This window comes from Protopterus annectens, chromosome 1.part1 (assembly GCF_019279795.1).
Source record: "Protopterus annectens isolate FY-2018-M chromosome 1.part1, PAN1.0, whole genome shotgun sequence".
In the NCBI taxonomy this organism is placed as follows: Eukaryota; Metazoa; Chordata; order Ceratodontiformes; family Protopteridae; genus Protopterus; species Protopterus annectens.
In genome coordinates this window covers 1,172,045,688-1,172,065,304 of record NC_056726.1, presented here as the reverse complement: position 1 = coordinate 1,172,065,304, position 19,617 = coordinate 1,172,045,688, and positions in this window count along the sequence as shown.

Below are 19,617 nucleotides of genomic sequence, written 5' to 3'. Positions count from 1 at the left end.
AAATGCACCACACGCAGACTACTCAGATCTACCAATCAAAACCAAATAGAAATTTACAGACCCCTTCGCCCCCCCAGGACAAAACCTCCTGTCATTTTCCCTAGCACGCCTATGGAACTCCCTCCCTCCCTCCATTCGTACCATCACTAGCCTCCCATCCTTTAAAAAATCGCTCCACTCACATCTAACGTCCATATGGGAATGCTCCTGCTCCCACCCCTTATAACCTATTCTCCACTTCCTACAGTCTTCCATCTCTTTAATTCCAGATGGCAAATTCATATTTGCATCTAGTAAACAACTTCTTATTTACATCTAGCAATTTCTAAGCCTACTGCATCTAACTACTTATTTTTAATCCTACTAGGGCAATGTTTCTCCTTTTTTATTTTTTGATTGTAACCTCAGTATTTTTGTTCTGTCTTATAACCAGAAAATGTTAAAATGTAAATCACTGTAATCTTTGTGTAATCTGTGTTTGGAGCTTTTCTCCCCAGGACTCCATTGAAAACGGGTTCTTTTGGCCCAATGGACTATTCTGGTTAAACAACTACAAATAAATAAATAAATAAATAAATAAAATAAATAGAGGCAGCAGAGAGAGAGAGACTGAGGCATTTAGAGACTGAGAAAAATAAGAAATTGTAATATTTAAAGACTGAGGACAATGAAAATCTGCAACTCCTGGAAGCTGAGAAGAAGGAGAGGCTGAGGCAAAATGAAAAGGAGATGCTGACTCTTCAACAGGATCATGGAGGTAATGGGGAAGGGAGTAACTGAACCCCAGAAGCAACAAAGGTCAGTAAATTTGATAGTTTAGTTCATATGTTTGAGAGGGTATGTAAAAGGTATAATATTGACCAAGGGCTCTGGGTCAGTTCCTTACCCCCTTACTCCATGGTAAAGCTGTAACTGTTCTCTGAAAACTGTCTGACACTGATTGTTTAAATTATAATATTGTAAAGAACTGTTTGATAGAATGTTTTAAGTTAACAACTGAAGCTTATAGAAGAAGGTTTTGTGAGCATAGAGGCAAAGTAGATGAAACTGTGTGTGTGAATGTGTTGCTGAACTAAGCACTTATTTTCATATGTGGGTGAGTGGATGTCAGATCACCAATTCTGAAAGGCTGGCCAATGTTTTGGTGAGGGAATAAGCCTTTAGCACTTTGCCTGAGGACATGAGAGTCTGGTTAGCTGATAGACAATGCAATACTGTAGATGAGCTGGGGAAGAAGGAAGACCTATACCTAGCACTCAGTGCATCACTGCTCAGGAAAGGGATACTCAGTGCTGCTCATGGGTCTAAGGAACTCATGGTGGGCAGCCCAGGCTGCCCCAACAGTGTCCACCAGAAAAAGGGGAAGCCACTAGTCCAGGTACACATCCAGGACCAAGGGATAACTGTTTTAATTGCAAACAGTGGGGCCATGTAGCATATAGATGTCCACAGAGGCAAGGTGGGAAGAAAAGGTGGGAGAGCCAGTAAGTGTGAATGAGAAAATGCCAACAACAAGTTGTCTAGAGACAACAGGGGTACCAAATTAGCACCGTGCAGATGTCCTGATAGGGAATGATTTTGATAATGCAGTACCGTGTGTGTATGCAGTTACATGCAATCAGGCTTGGAGACAATCATGTAGGTCTGGTAGCCTGGGAGACCCGGAAAGACCACACACGTGCAGCCAGGACTGGTGAGATGGTTACTTCAGGGTGGGAGCTACCCTGTAGCAATGAGACTGAGGTGAGCCACAGCTGCTTATGGATACTGATGTTCCCTTGGACAAAGTGACTGCAAGAGCAGCGATGAGTAGTAGTACCCAGGCTGACACTGAGGCACGGCTGTCAGAGGATATCAGACTCCCTGTGGAAGGGGAGCTGGGAAGGGTTACAAAGTTAGAGTTGAGACAGGCTGAGCTTTCAGACCCTACATTACAAGGCCTGAGAGAGGTAGCTAGTGAGGCACCTGATTCTCAAGGGAAGGTGGAATCTGTATACTGGGACAAAGGGTTACTATATAGAGAGTGGACTTCAGTCTAGGCAGGTTTAGAAAGTTTATGATGACAGGATCCCTTATTCACTGTGCTGTGATACTTTAATTTAGAGATATCTGCCCATTAAACATTGCAGAGAAAACACTATTCTGTGGTGTGAAAGCAGAAGTAAAAAAAATACTCATTAAATTATTATAGCTATGACACCCATGCCCTAGCCCAGCAATCAATGAGCCTCAAACCTCACCACTAACACCAGTGAGGGATGTCTCATATAGGAGGAAAGGATAACAAATACACACGGTAAAGTGCAATTTCCCTTAAGAGCACACAGAGATCACAGTCAGTCCGGGGCTGGTCGCTCCCTTGCTCTCCAGGTTCCCAATAAGACTCCCCACTGGCACAGCTATAAGGTCCAAATCTCAGCTTAGTGGGCAAGCTAAAACCTCCAGCACCCTCTCTGTCCAACCAGTGCTTCATGTCCCTGCCCAAGTAACACACACACACACACACACACACACACACACACACACACACACACACACACACACACTTCGAGAAAAGTTTATACAACCACACAGACACTCCTGGGGAAGGCTGGCACAGGTTCTCCAGCTGTGCCCCTTTTTCCCAGACTATACGGTAGAACCAGCTGTCACCACCCACTAATATTTGTCAGCTACTCAAAGGCCCTTAAAAATTGTCCAATCATTACTGTGCAATATTATCATCCAATTGGTAGTATAGCCCAGGGTTAAAGCTATTGAAGTGGCTTTGTACAATTTTACCAAAGGCATGCAAGTACTCTAAAGAGATTAAATTATCTCTACAAAAACATCCACAGTTGAAAGGGTTTAATAATATTTAATAACAAATAGTCAAAACACAAGACAATACTTTTTAGTACACAGTGCTAGTCAAGAGTTCAGAGATCATGGAGAAATACTTAAAATAATTCAGTAGTACTGTTCTGACATCACAGAAAAACACTTAGTCTAATCTTTCTAGTTTCTAGCTATTTCTAAGAGAAAACACAATTCTAAGATAAACTTACATATTGAGCAAGACAGTGCTGATGAGTTGTATGGCCAAGACAAAAATGCTTAATGCTCTCTGATTCTCATGGTTTTTAAAATCACATTCCTGGTTCACATTACATCATTCTTCACACTTCTCTGGGTTCCCAGGCTAACAGAATCTACATTTACATTCTTCACTTCTGGGCAGAAACCAGAGCAATAAAGGACATTTATGCATGCAAATTCTGGCCATTAACTCTGGCCTTAAAACAATAGGTAGGATGCCCCATTCTAGACTCACTGGCTCCAAGTCCTAACATCAAAGGGTCACAACATTCTTTACTTGGTCAGTAGAGTGCACTGTTGTTAAATATTTTTCCAGTTTCACATGTAACACTATTTTTACCATTTAAGACAACAAGCCTGTGGTTTACATTAATATCTACAGATGACAGAATTATCTCCAAAATTCTGTCTGGCTAGGCTGGCAGCCTTCATCTATCTTCACCCAATTGTCACAATAGGTACAAACTACACAACTTGTATCTTAAGTTTCTTCAGGCTCCCTCCCATTAAACAAGATTACAGTTGCTGGATTAGCAATAGTATAGTGGATAGTGTTGTCACCTCACAGCAAGAGGTTCTCTGGTTCAGTTCTTGGCTGGGGTGCATGATTTCCCTTTGTTTGTGTGGGTTTTCTCCAGGTGCTACAGTTTCCTCCTACATTCCAGAGACATGCAGTAGGAGTACTAGACACTAACATAGCCATTGGTGCAAGTGACTGTGCATGTGGTATGGAAGTAAAACCATGGCAAGACTAGCCATCCAGTGTTGTGAATATTGGCTATAGATGATTATCACTGTTGATGTGATATCCTGACCCCATATGGGAAAAAGGGATTATGGATGAATGGATAATAGTCTCAGTTCTTAGTACAGGTTCAAAGAGCACTGCATAAGACTTGAAAGTACAGAAAAGGGTAAGTCCTTAGAATTAGTGATCCAACATCCACCTAATGAGTTTCCAGAGGCAACACAATTTGTTTCATAGGAGTATAAGTTTTTACTAGGCTTGAAGTCAAGGGGACCATTGAGGAGCCCGATACAAATTCCCTGCTGTCCACAACCATTGCCTGGTTAAGTGATTTGCTGTAGGTTACACAATATGCAAATGAGGTCTGAGGGAGGTCAAATCCTCTGCCATAGGAACTACATCTTGCCTTATCCCTGTGTGCCAGCTGCAAATGTATCCATTCATTCCATTCTCAAAAGTTGCTGCTCTGGCAAGCAGCGAGTGTAAGGTGGATAACTTGCCCTGCCCTGTGTGGAATAACAGTCAGTTAAAGGTCCCATGTACCATCACATCAATACACACACACACACACACACACACACACACACACACACACACACACACACACACACACACTTACAGACAATTTATAGAATCATCAAATCACTGATCAGTGGGTCTTTCAGATGTTGGAGGGAGCAAAAAAGTAATACCTACATCCACAGATACCCTATAACAGCCCTTGCACAGCTTCAGATCCTGGAATAACAGTGGAAATGGATTACTTTGAGGGAGTGAATTACTGCCAGTTGTATCACCTTACAGCTATTGCTGACATCTATACCTACCACTGTATGCACCAGCATGTCATTAATCCAATCAACCAATCCAGAGAAAATGGCCCACTTCCTTCTGATCTTAGTAACTATTATGCCCTACTACTTTTCCTATAGTTTACCTTACAAGAGTAAACATTTGACTCACCAAAATACCCACTTACTGTACTGCTAACTTTGATGGCCTAACACCTAAGTTTCTTAATGCATGTAATGTTTTCATAGCAATTCTTATACAACATACTAAGTTGTCTTTGGCCAGATGAATTTTCCTGATGTCAGAAACATTGCCAGAATTGTTTCTATGCTTAAGGAAGGACTTCCTCTAAACATCACTCTGTATATGTAAACAAACCAAAGAAGGACCAGGAGCAGGCTGCACATTCCAGTTTCAAAGTAGTTTATTCCAGAACAGACGACATCCAAACTCAAAACAACACTAGCAGTTTCATAGGTGTGTACCCCATTTTGTCAGGTCTAATACTGTTTCATTTAAGCATCATGTTATACTCTAGAAGTGCTGCAAAACAGCCAGTGACTAGTCACATGATATTTTTTCTTAAAGCCACATAAACACATTTCTTTAAAGAAAGTGGTACAAATATAAAAGCATACATAATAATGTATTAAAAAACACATGAAACTTTATTAAAAGTATTAAAATATATATATATATATATATATATATATATATATATATATTAAATATGCATATATTAAAAACTAATACTTAAAGTATAAATACATATGAAAAACTTTTTCATCGAAAAAATGGTCTCTTCTTTAAAATAGGCTTCAGAGGTATATGGTCATTTAAACCATGCCCACAGTCTGCTTTCAGTCTAACAATCCATTTGGCTTCTAAGGCCTCATTTTTATTGCGGACATCACTTCCTCTGATATTCTCATTAACCCTTCCTATCACAATAAACTTAAAAATACCACATGTTTAAAGAAGAGACCACTTTTTCGATGAAAACGTTTTTCATATGTGTTTATACTTTATTAGTTTTTAATATATGCATTTTTTAATATATATTTTTAATACTTTTAATAAAGTTTCATGTGTTTTTTAATACATTATTATGTATGCTTTTATATTTGTACCACTTTCTTTAAAGAAATGTGTTTATGTGGCTTTAAGTAAAAATATCATGTGACTGGCTGTTTTGCAGCACTTCTAGAATAAAAAATTATGCTTAAATGAAACATTGTCACACCTGACGAAGTGGGGTACACACCTATGAAAGTGCTAGTGTTGTTTTGTGTTTGGATGTCATCTGTTCTGGAATAAACTACCTTGAAACGGAAATTTGCAGCCTGTCCTGGTCCTTCTTTGGTTTGTTTACATTTGGACTCCAACTTGCATTTGGTGGTAGCTATTTTTCTGACTGATCACTCTGTATATGCCTATCTTATTTCTTTCACTGGTATCCTGTACTTCAAAAAAAACAGAATACAATTTCCTTTATACTTTCACTATTATGGAGTCCTCACCAGTTACAAGTCCTATAATTTATAAATTGTAAAATCTCAAGTTGAACCTCCCTACTTGTTTATATCAAAAATTGTCAATAAAATAACAAAAATAAATAAATCTAAATAACTGACAAATACACAAGAGGTTCATCTCCCAATGCAGTAACTAAATTAGCCACAGTACTATTTTTTTTTTAGAATTCATAAGTGGACAGAGCAATAACTGAATTGTAGTTTTAGATATACCAGTGTATACTCAGTAGGGAAGAAAACACATATTAGGTATAAAAAAATCCAGTTGTAATCCCAATCTACATTTTAAAAGTAAAATATCACTCCACCCTCTCTCCATACCTCTCAGTCACCACCAATTTACCAGTAGGCAATATCTTTGGTACTATCCTCTTTAACATTCTCTCCAACACCCTCCACACATCCACATAACAGGCCTTCCTAATGCAGTATACAGATGACTCCACACTCATTTACACATCTGACAACAAGTCACACCTCCAAAAAATTACTCAGGAAGCTTTAACAGCCAATGAAACATGGCTTTTTAACTTACAACTCACACGCAACCCTACATCCCCCAAATCCCTCTCATGAAAAAAAAATAATGTCCTCTTTCTTGATAATATAACCTTTGAAGTCACTTCTCATAGCAAATTATAAGGTTGATAGTGGATGATAATCTTAAATGTGACTTGCATATATAAAATTGCATATAAAAACTTATCAAAAACTAGGGATGCTTTATAGAGCTGAAAACGTTGTCACCAATGCAACTGCTTATCTACTGCCTACATTTCTTTTTGGTGCTCCCATCCTTACCAACCTCCAGGCATCACAAAAATCAACACATGAACAGTGCTATAACAAGGTTGCTAAATTTGCAGCAAATACCCCTTTCAGAGCCCACCACTATATAGCACTAAATAGCCTAAATTGCTTAGAACTACCCCATCAAGTAACATACACAACTTCTTGCAGCCTACAAAATTATCTGACTCCGTCTGCTTGTCCAGAACTAAATAACATTCTACACAACTATGTTCCCAGTTGGTCATTACAATCCAATGACCAAAAACTCTTGTCTGACTTATCAAATCTGGTAGGCATTGTCTATACTTGTACAGTGTTGCTAAATCCTGGAACCCTTTTCCTTTATCCATCAGGTCAATACATACCCTCCCATCCTTCAAAACCATTCTGAAAGACTTCCTAGTCAAAAATCTGGCTTTGTTCTTGCTCCTCACCAGAAAAAATACCTTATACTTCCTTAATCTCCTTTTTACACCCACTTCCTTACTTTTAGCAAATTTTCTCCTCCCAGCTTTTTCTGGAAATATACCATCAGCCTGCTTTTTTATTGAAATGTATTACACTAACTTAGCTTTAATTTATCTAAGAACATGTTAAAATATCTCTAAGCATTAAATCATTGTCATATAACTTGTATCTATTCTTAGCCAATGTTTTCATATTATGTCTAATTCAGTATAATTATTTAAATTGCAGTTCATTTTTGTACTGTTTTAAAGATTATAAAATTATTGTTCTTAAAATGTTTTGCAATACTTTGAAGCTTTTTCCCCATGCCTCTGTTAAAAGTGGGCTCCTGTTCAGATGGACATTCCCAGTAGTCAAATGTCAATAAATAAATAAATAAATAAATAAATAAACAAACAGTAGATATTACCCTTATTAAAGAAAACTTCTGTCAAAAGTCAGTGAGTGAGGTTAAATAGTTTGACCTCACATATTGAGATGGGTGCAATGGAGCTTAATAATATAATGGAAAAGTTAATTTTAAGAGATTATCCTAACAAATATCAGTGTTTAACAGACACACCAGAAATGGGTATCAATTGGAATGTAGCAATGAAGGTAGTAATTGGAAATGGCTATATCTCTAACTTTCATTACAGATACCAAAGCAAAGAAGGACATTATAACTAATAATTGGAGGATTCTACATGACATTTTAGAGGTTTTTGATAATTATCAGTAAGAGAGTCAACAATTTAAAATGCAGTTGTGAATAAGGAAATACTTGACAAATATTAACAGTAATAGAGACAGCATGTATAAGGTTTTCTCCTGCAATATGTACAGGTTTATAGCATCTTCTCCACACAGCTGAGCTGTGTACCAATGGGACTTTTTATGACCACACACACCATGCCAGGCATCTCTTGAAAATCCCCACCGCCACCAATACTCCCAGAGGGTACTACTGCACCAGCTGCTGGGTACTGCTACCTGATGTTGAGGGCCCAGGTAGTGCAGGGGCTGCAGAGACAGTACTGTTAGGCTGTATCTTGGATGTGCTGGGTGTTTGTGCAACAGCCGCTGGAGGGATGGCAGGCTGAGTGTCACTGGTTGGCCTACCTCCCTGTGCTGGAAATCATTTGGTCAGTTGACATAAATTGATGACATCAGAACGTTGTGACCAGATGTATCATGCATAAAGATAAAAAAGAGAGATAAGGGCTGGGGTAAGAGACAAAAAAAGAAAGAGATAATTAGAACCACCATATATCATATACAATAAATTAGTACACTATGAATATAATTTTACTTTTGCATTAACTATACTTTTTAAACACTACAAACTAGGACTGATAATTGTTCCAAGTAATCCTTGCAAATACACATATTGCACATATGCATTTTCAAATAATACAGATTAAGTTAAAAACATGGCATTTAGGATGTTTTTGAAATTAATTTTTAATATTTTTAAATTATTTAAGATATATGTTTTATCTGTGGGATTTGTTACAAATGACTCCTACAATTACCTTGAGCTACAGAAGGAAGCATGCATGCTTCATTTTGCAGTTAAGATATGCATGCTTACTTTACTACTAATGTATAGAAGAGCAATGCTTGTATTACAATCATAATTATTTTGTTCTGCCCACATAACCCTTGCTTCTCTTAGTCTTTCTAAACATTCGGCATGGGTTTCCCTGTTCCCTGTAATCTCCTGGGCAGCTGTAAAATACAGAGGAAAGAAAAAGACAAGAGCGTTATGCACCCCAGTCTTGCCGATCTCCAGCTTTGATTCTAAATTAAAGTACATTTATCTGTATACTTACACAACTGTGGAATGTCAGCAGTCCTAACCTCTACCAGTCATTAGTTGAGTTGTGCCAGCTTGCAGCAACGCACGTCTGTTTAACTACAAGTGGTGACTGCAATGCTCTCCAGTGCATAGAATGCCAGTCACACTGGAGACAGCCCTGGCAAGACAATTCCAAAACTCTGATTTATATCGAGACCTGGTATAGTCCCCCTGCAATAGTCTACGGGTCTGGCACTTTACAAGGAGTCCATTGAATATTCTGGACTCGTCTACACCCCATCTTTGAGGCCTAAATTGGGCACCTTCCTTTCTTGATCCTGCTATGTCTGCACAGGTCATACAGTAGCAGTTAAAGTATTTTCCCACCACTTTGTGATATTGCATTTAATAGTCAATGTACAAACTCGTATAACCATGCCAACCTGCATAATGTTAAGGGGAGAGCAACAATGCCAAAAGAGAGAAAGGCAGTTTATGAATTAGGAAGGGTAATGTAACAGTTTGTATTAGTTTATGGGTTGATGCTGATGTTAGATGAATTAACTTTTCAGATATGTAGTGGGGGTATATAAATTTTATGACCGGACATATGTTTTGGTGGCTTTACACACTAATAAAGGTAATTTGTACAATGTGGGATTCAAACCTATGTAAAATAGACCATACATAATCTTCCACATAGATGTTTTATCGGGTCTATATTACATCATCAAACTCACAATAGTTTGAATGATGTAATATTGAACCATGAAGTTCGAAACCTAAGAATTACAAAAACACAGAACAGCGATTTTTTTCCCCAGGGGAAAAAAATTGCTGTTCGGGTTCAAAAGAAAAAAAAAAACACTTACACTTTAAACTTAAACTAATGTGGGGGGGCTTCACCCCCCCCACTCCCTCCAACATGGGGGGCTGTGCCTCCTACACCCCCCTACTTAAATATACCAACTCCGAGATCGCACCACAGTGGAGGAAATAGCAAATAGCAAATAGCAAATAGCAAATAGAAATAGAAATAGCAAAGCCCAGAAAACGGCCCACCGATTAATTGGTGTGCTGTGGCTTCGCTATTTTCATATTTCGAACATTTGGGTTCGATATTCCAACATTTGGACTCCTGTGAGTTCGACTTTGTAATATAGACCTGTTTTTCTCTCCTTGGCACAGAGGAAGTATTTATCAGACATGCTCATTCATTTTAAAGATATATTTACAAGTGAGTGGTTAACCATGTATGTGTGTGACCTGACAATGTCCTGGTTTATACTTGATGTGTATATGACTATCATTGAAGTATGAAGTCCATTCCAGGGCAGAAAAGACACTTTTAAGTACAGTAACATACTTGTCAGTATACCCTCATTCACACATATAATTCTTATGATACTCACATACAAAGTCATTTTTATGTATAATTATATTTATATTGTTAATTTTAATATAAACTATAGTGGAACAGTATTAATAAAATATGGAGTTTGCTAGACTGGAACCTTGGCTCACCTTATAGTGCCCATGACCTTACACCATTTACCACAGGGAAGACTAGTCAAGAGGGATTGGGTGGAGGTGAGCAATGTAGAAACGAGACACGCAAAACTCAACATACATTATTCTTGTAAAAAGTGTTTCTTATTTTTCATCATTAAAAGATAAATGTGGGTCTTGACCTATGATCTACATATCCTATGTGCTGTGTGCTTCATCATGTTTAACAGGAGTGCTACATGCACACACTTGATTCACAGCTGCAATTCATGCTGTCCTTATCATAGAATCATCTTCCATTAATTTTAATTTATCTGTTTCACCATCATTGCACTAAGCTGCATGTAACACATATATTAATATTTAAAAAAAAGAAAACATAAACAACATTTCAAAATACATTTAACACACCTTTTACACACCTCTGGATATGAACTTTCATATTGATGAGCCCAATAAACACACTAAGAGTGTCTTATATCTATTTGTCACAAAAATAACTTTAGGAAAGAAAATTGTTGTGCACACAAGTAAATCAAATTTCCTAACAAGACATATACACTTGTACACTCTTAGTAGTTTGTTAAAAAGGGGTTGGGAGGGTGGCCTAATGGTTAAGGTGTTTACCTTACAAACACAAGGTGCAGGGCTTGAGCCTCACAAGGGATAATTGGCTAAGCTTAAAATGGCTCACAAGGGCAGTTAACCTAGTACTAATCTATAAACCTATGTTACTTACAGATTTATTGCAATGAGTGATCACACAACTAGTTATGAGTATTGTTTGCAGCAATGCAAGTCTATTTTCTATTTGTATTGTGTTCATTCATCACTTATCTGTGCTGTACTCTCAGACATGTAAAAATGTGATGACATTGAAAAACAGTTTTCAGCAAAGGCAGAAGAGTTTGGCTATTAGTGAACAAAAATGAGAACTATGTGCTGCTCACTTCTATTTAAAAGCTTGCTACATTTACATTTGTATTTTGTATGTGTATCCTGGGTGACACACCCAATGCAGGTGAAGTAGTCTAAATTGCTGTTGTCTATCTTCTTCCTTAAACTAATCATTCCCAGTTGCAATCCATTAGCAACTAACACTGAGTAAGCACCTACACTATGTTTACACCTGCTATACAAGGTTAAAAGTTTGGGATTCAGTAATTCTAATGAGTTTACACCTCAATTGTATCCTCACCATGCTCAGAGACCTGAATCTACAATATAAAAAGGTAATTGTGTAGATAGGGAACTTGAAGGTGAAGAGGCTTGTATATTTGGAGAAAATAAAAGATTGCTATTGCTTTTGATTTATTTGCAGAGAAAGTTTCTGATTTTGCTAATGTATGATTGTAGCTTTCATATATATTCTAGATTTCAAAAAACAACAGGAGGACACAAGATAGGCTCCAGGTTATAAAGCTTTAATCAGGCACAAGCGCTTTCACTTCTGATTCTTCAGGTGCATAAAAACAAACTGAAACTAGTCATACTTTTAAACATTGTTGAATGCATCACATGACAATACATCACATGTCTATATACACTCTATTACTATAAAATAGTAAAGCTACATGGCATCCACAAAATAACTAAATAATCAAAGAAAATCATAAAAATATAATCATAAAATATTTCTTATATACTTTGTACTATAAAAACATTCACCGGGATTCATGAAGCTCGGCGCAAGGATGGCGTTAGGCTTGCGCAGACCGTGCGGCGTAGAGATGGCGCAGTAGCTCCATATGCATATTAATGAAGGTGCGCTGCCGCCACATCCATGTGCATAGGAAACGTGCACGAGTGCATGGGGCGTGTTGAAGTGCCGCATGGAGTCGTGGACATGTCGGCTGTGTACATGCAACCTAAAATGCTGAATATTACAGCCTGCCTCCAATAGTAATCACACCTGTCAGTGTCCATGGATACTGAAATGTATGCAAAGCATGCAAGACAGTTTTGTGAACACAAAAATAAGAAGCAAACACAAATGCTGAATATTGAGTCCCCATCCCTCAAATAAATGACATTTAAAACCCCGTGCCCATATTCTATTGTAGTGTTGATAGTTATACCAAGTGGAAGCGAAACGCATTGTGTTAGCATGCCGCCAATAGCTAAGTCTAGCCCAATGGTCAGAGTTACCACCTGTCCCACATTGTGAGGGACAGCCCCCCTCTGGGCAGTTGTGTCCATACCAAAACCATTATAAATGTAAAATGTCCTGCGATCATAGGACATAACTATGTCCCACATCTTATGTAATAGTCACATACAATAGTTATTTCCATATGTAACAAACCTACATGTTACAAGAAACAGAATAAACAAGTAAATGAAACAGAAGAAGCAGCTAAACTGCTACAACAATAAGCTTACATTTAGGCATAAAACAAAAGTACTATCCGTTGTACTGACCGTGGGTATGTGTTGGCCTGTAAAATCTGATGTGTGTACTGAATATATCTCATCCTGGCCATATGAAAAGGTGGCAACCCTACCAATGGTCAGAGCATTCACCCAAAATCTGCCCATTTGCGGTCCAAGGCATCCTTGTCAGGATGGACCAAAGATGAACGGGTATTACCCGGGTCTTCCTACCATGTCATGAAAGATAAGTATTTGCGTGTACCTATGTGCGTGATGTACAGCATGTGGAAGGTGAAAAATGCTAGGGTAGTCCTCACAACCATACAGGTACCAGAGATATGTAGTGCATGGAATGTGTTCCCTTGACCGTGCCATGGGCCATCAATCAGAGAAGGGATGGATGGAGTGTGTGGAGTGGACGGGTAATGTAATAATTCGCCAAGGGGAGACTGTGTTGGATGCACAATAGGTGAACTGGAGGTGTATGAGGGAGCAGTGGGTGAATCAGAAAGAAACACAAAGAACAAACATACACATCCGCAATACAACCTGACAGGCCATACTGTAGAACACAATCCCACAAACATATGAATATTAAAATGTGCGATACACATGTACAGAAACATCACCAGCACATACCCACATAATGGCCTGGAATTAACTGAGCCATCCAACCACAACACACCTGGATGCATAATTGAATACCCATCATCCCCGCTACAGCACACAACCCTCCCTCCCATTCCTGAAAGTCCACCAAATCCAGCCATACTTGGGCTGCTAGCCTGGCGCAGCCATATCTGCACATAGTGACCACTACTCATATCTAGTAGGCAGTCTCACCCCAGGCAGTGTCAGGATTGCATACTATGTATCCCTTGCATGTATAACCCTATCATGTTTTCGTAAATCCAAAAATATCAAAGTTTATTGGCTTGTTCAATTTTTGGACATCCTCATGGGATAAGTATCCTGTGTAAACATCAGACTTGGTGTCACAACATGATGTCCAGTCCTGTAGACATCTGGACACAAGTTGTATGTGCAGTAGTGGTTCACGAGACTGCTCAGCCTCCAGCCGGTCATGCAGAACCTACTACCCAGGATTAAATACCTGACCGTGACGCATAGCTCCCCACGTGAATTATCGAGAATATATACTTTACACATTTGCATAGTGGCAGTTGGATATAAGGTGATTAAGGCGCTGATGTAAGCAGGGTACCTCCTGTCCCACTTTGTGTGGGACAGTCCCTGTTTGGGTAGGTGTGTCCTGACCAAAAATAATGCAACGGCAAATGTCCTGTGATTGTAGGAAATAATTATGTACCTTATTTCATGTAACAGTTGCATAAAACAGTTATTTCTGTATGTAAAATACGTAAATCTTACAAAAAGCAGAATAAGCAACTAAACTGCTACAAGAATAAGCTCTCATCTAGGAAAATAAGTAAAGTTCTAAACCCTGCACGGACCGTGGGCATGTGTTGGTCTGAAAAATCTGGTGTGTCCCGAATATATCCCATCCTGGCTATATGAAAAGGTGGCAACCCTACCAATGGTCTGAGCATTCGCACAATAACTGGCCAGCCTCTTAATCCCCCCTAAAACTAGTGATCTTTGGAGGAAAGGTGGTGAATTACACTGAAGGAATAATGACAATAATTAAGAGTAATATACATCTTTTACTTCAGAAAATAAGTGGAACAAACTACCCTCTGATATCTTATCTTTGTCCTGTCTCCCACTTTTTAAAAGACAACTGAAAATTCATTTCAAAAAACACTGGCTATGCTCCTGCAACAACCCGGATTAACTCTGTTTCTTCCTCTCTATCTTTTCTTCTTCCATAATTCTTACAATCTCTGCTCCCTATACCCTTGATAGGTCTACCTTTATATAACATCTATATAGATATATGTTATCTCTTGCATACTGTATGACTATTTTAACAAAAAAAAAAAAAATTATAAGACATGTGTCTATTATACTTTTGTTTTTTGCTCTGACTATATTGTGTATATCGTGTATTAATTAGCTCTGTCTTCACATTTTAGTATTGTATTGCCTATCTCTGTTTAACTTGTTATAACCATTGGAGCTTTTTTCCCCGGGCCTCAACTGAAAATGGACATATATCCAGCTAGACTAGCCCGGTCAACAAATGTAAAATAAATAAATAAATAAATAAGTATTAATACATATGCTCTGATTCTGTCAACGTTTCGAGTTAATAGTACTAATATTGTAAAAGTGTCCGTGATTGTCTCTGATTTGTCCTTGCCTTGTCCCTGTTACTGTTGAAATGAGTCCCTGAGTGGTTGGGAGGTCCATACACATATGTACACCAACCAGCTGTCTCATTTGTTGCCAGTACTGTTGAATGCCTGTAGTGAAGTTATATATCCTAGCTACCATCCATGCAGAATGTACCACGGATGATGTAGTGGTCAAACCGGTGACTAAGGTGTGTCTGTTTCTGGGTCCAAGCCATGCAAGGGCCGCTAATTTATGTGATGGCCAGAATAATGTCCATCGGATATAGGGATGTAAAGCCAGCAGGGATGCGCAGCGGACACTCAACAGTATGGGAAATGTAAATAGGTATGTAGGTGTATATGTATGTGTATGTACAGACAAATATATATATATATATATATATATATATATATATATATATATGAATGAACATGGTCACAATAAAGCAGTCATAACGAATGTGAAGGGAAACATGAACCCCCCCCCCACCACGTATCATGTAGTGCCGACATATCAAGCCAGTCAGAGGTGGGCAAACCCCTGCGTCTGTAAACAGGTAGAATGGTAACATTGGAACTAACTCTGTCCACGTGCTAATTCTGACTTTCAAACAGGTACAGGGCTGTTCCAGTCTCTAGTCGGACAAGCCTAAACTCAGATGACCACATGAACACCCTGACAATCAAACACACGTATGTGCCAGGACTATAAGCTTTGGAGTTCTGAATATCCTCGGAGTGAGTAAACATGCAGCATGGGTCCAGAGCAGTAGGGAATAGGGAATGGCGCATGTGTAGTACTGTGATTTTCCCAGAAGGAGAATGGATGCCTGCTGTGTAAGTGAAGCATTGAGGCATGTGTTCAGGTAACTATGAACCATGGGTATACATATAAAAGAAGCAGATCACCAATAGTGTAGTGGTTAGAGCATCCGCCTAATGTAAAGGCATTCCTGGTTCAAGTTCGACTGTAGCACATTTCATTTCCTTGTGGAATGAATGCTGCTGTGCTGTAAAGCCAACATTTAAACATGTAAAGGCGAACGTCTGTTTCGCATGGGGCCATTAACCAGATTCCTTCACTCAAAGTGGTACTGTCATAATGAATAAGGCACATGTAAGCACAAATAAGTGGCAGTAAACATATGTAACTCACAGTAAGCATATGTAAGTGCACCTATGCAGGTGTAAGCAGCTCCCAGCATAGAAAATGTATGTTTTTATGTACAGATGTAATTTATATATATATATATATATATATATATGTGTGTGTGTGTGTGTGTGTGTGTATAGATATATATCCACAGACATGAAATATATATATATATATATATATATTTGAAGAATGAACGCTGTAAGAATAAAGCATACACAAGGGTTGTGAAGGGAATCTAGAGCAACTAAGGTATTATATAGTGCTTGCAGCATATGTCAGATAAAGCTGCCCAAGAGTGAGCAGAGCACCGCTATTCAAACTAGAGGCAGGGTTCTACCAGTGGGCATAACATTGTTGAACTGCTACGTCTACATTACACACAGATGGAATGTAGTCCATGTTGGGACCACCTACATTTGTAAACCGCAAATAGCCATAATCCATAACACCAGGAAAGGCACATATATGCAAATATAAATGGTGGGAGACCCTGTGAATACACGAGGCCTTACAAAATGTGTGTAGGGCCCCAAGCGCTCTGGAGAGGGCAATGTGTAAAGGTGTGTCATGGCTGCGATATCAGGTGGATAATGGCTGTTACGCATGGAAACTCAACACGGGTGGGGTGGAGGAACTATGGGTATGCGATTATGGATCCAGGAGTGCCAAGGTTGGTTGGGCCGGTTCCAATGGACTGCCCCGTGTAGGTCAGCTATAGGTATATATGCATATGCACATGCAGACAGCAATATGTTGAAGTACATTCTCTGTAACACATGCACTCCATTTATTGACATAAATAATATGAATGTGCACAGACAAACAAAGACAGTAGCTGGAATAACAGGTTGTGCAGACGAGGAACAGGTCAAATGACACTGTATCACATCCCAGTTACCATCGGTAATCCGTACATGAACATATTGCGACATCTGTCCGCTGTATAATGTGCTAAATACCGATTACAAGATAACCAGAGTGAAGTGTCGGTGTCATAATGACTAAGGCAATAGTATGCTCGTGAAGCATCTATAAAACCCAATACGCATGTGTAAATGCGTATGAGTGGGAAATGTATTGGTCAACGGACACACAGATGTATATATACTCATATATATATATATATATATATATATATATATATATATATATATATATATATATAGATATATATATATATATATATCTATAGATATATATATGTATATATATATATATATATATATATATATATATATATATATAATATATATATATATATATATATATATATATATATGTTACTGTAAATATACACATGTACATACCTAGATTACGTTACAGCAATTACGGGTAACATATGGTCAGATCGGACATATGTTAGTGGGAGGTCCAATAAACAAATGTCTTACCTCCCACACCCCCCCAGCTAGGCTGGTGAGACATACAGACATGCAATAAAGGTAAATACACCACTGCTTTCCAGACCACTGGCAGGAAGCTACCAGTGGGAGAGATCTGCAAGGTCTACACTTTAAACATGGATCATGGGGTCCCTTGCGGGATACCAAAAATTTGCCTTGTAGACGAACCAGTAATGATTGAGGCAACCAGGATGTAGCTGTACACGGAACAGTAGGTTGTGCAAGTCTGATAACACATGGGTTGACAAAACGTACGACATATGTAGCGACACAGGGAGAGTGGGCAGTGTGTAGGGGTGTGTTCCTACCCCAGCTGCGCTCACAGTAAGGATGAGTGCTGTAGAGGGGTGTCATAGGTTCATAGGTTCATAGGTTCATAGGCTGGCTGTACTAGGGCTAACTGCCCCTAGCCATTTTTTAAGCCTAGCCAGTGAGATTCAAACCCTGTACCTTGTGTTTGTAAGGCAAACACCTTAACCATTAGGCCACCCTCCCAAGGGGAATCATGGGTATGCAATAATGGGCCTAAGTGTGCAGGTGTTGGTTGGCAGAAATGTATTAGGCCCGCCCCGTGGAAGTAATTAATATTCCTATGTGGGTATAGCAGACTCCCATACCTCCCAAACCGTAAGAGCACATCTACTGGATAGTCCGTAAACCATTGGGGGAACAGATAGGGACTATATCAGTGAACTGTACCCGATTATCATGGACGTCCATGATTACGAATCAGAATCTGACACAGTCCTAACTAAACACTTCCAGAACTAGTGATATTAGGTCGACAGGTGGCAGAATACACGTAATGACTAATGACAACATGTATGAGTCATAAACAGCATGTATCTTGACAAATGTGTATGAATACATATGCTCTGGGACTGTCAGTGTGTCAGGTTAATAGTACCAATCATCTAAATGTGTTCCTGTAGGTGTTATGCAGTGTCCCTGATTCAGTGTTCATTCTCCCCCATTCGTATGTGAGGTCTGCCAGTGATGGAAAACTCATATTCCGCCGACTACCTTAGGTAGATGATAGCATAATAGGTTGGGGTTACCACCTGTTCACCTTTGTGAGGGCCACTCCCCTTTGGGCAGTTGTGTCCTGCAAAATAAATGTTATTATAGCACATGGCCTGTGATTTAGGGCAAAGAATCCATATATTGTCTGTAGTGGTTACATAAAATGATTATGTTGTATCTGAAACACCTAGATGTTATAGGAAACAGTATTAGCAACTATAATGCTACAAGAATAACCTTTACTTATGCAAACCAGTGAAGTATTCTATTTTCTACTGGCTGTGGGTATGTGTTGCTTTGCCAAATCTGACATCTCTACATATAGGTCCTGTAGGGCTGCCACCTTTCCAAATGGGCAAAGTAGGACCTGATCCGTAGAAATGTCAGATGTACCAGGTCAGAACATACCTACAGCCATGCATAGTACAGAACTATACGTATTAGCACAAATAAAAGCTTAGTCTAGTAGCAGTCCAGTTGCTTATGCTACTTTACATAACATATAGAAGTGTCATATATACAATAACTGTTACATGTAACTATTAGAGAAACGTAGAATATAATATTGTCCTGTAATTTGCTATGTCTTGATTATTTTTGCATGACACATACGCCTAAGGAGGGACTGTCCCACGCAATGTGGGACAGGTTTTAATCCTAAAGTCTCACCTCGGCCAATTTAAAAGGTGGCAAGCCTACAAT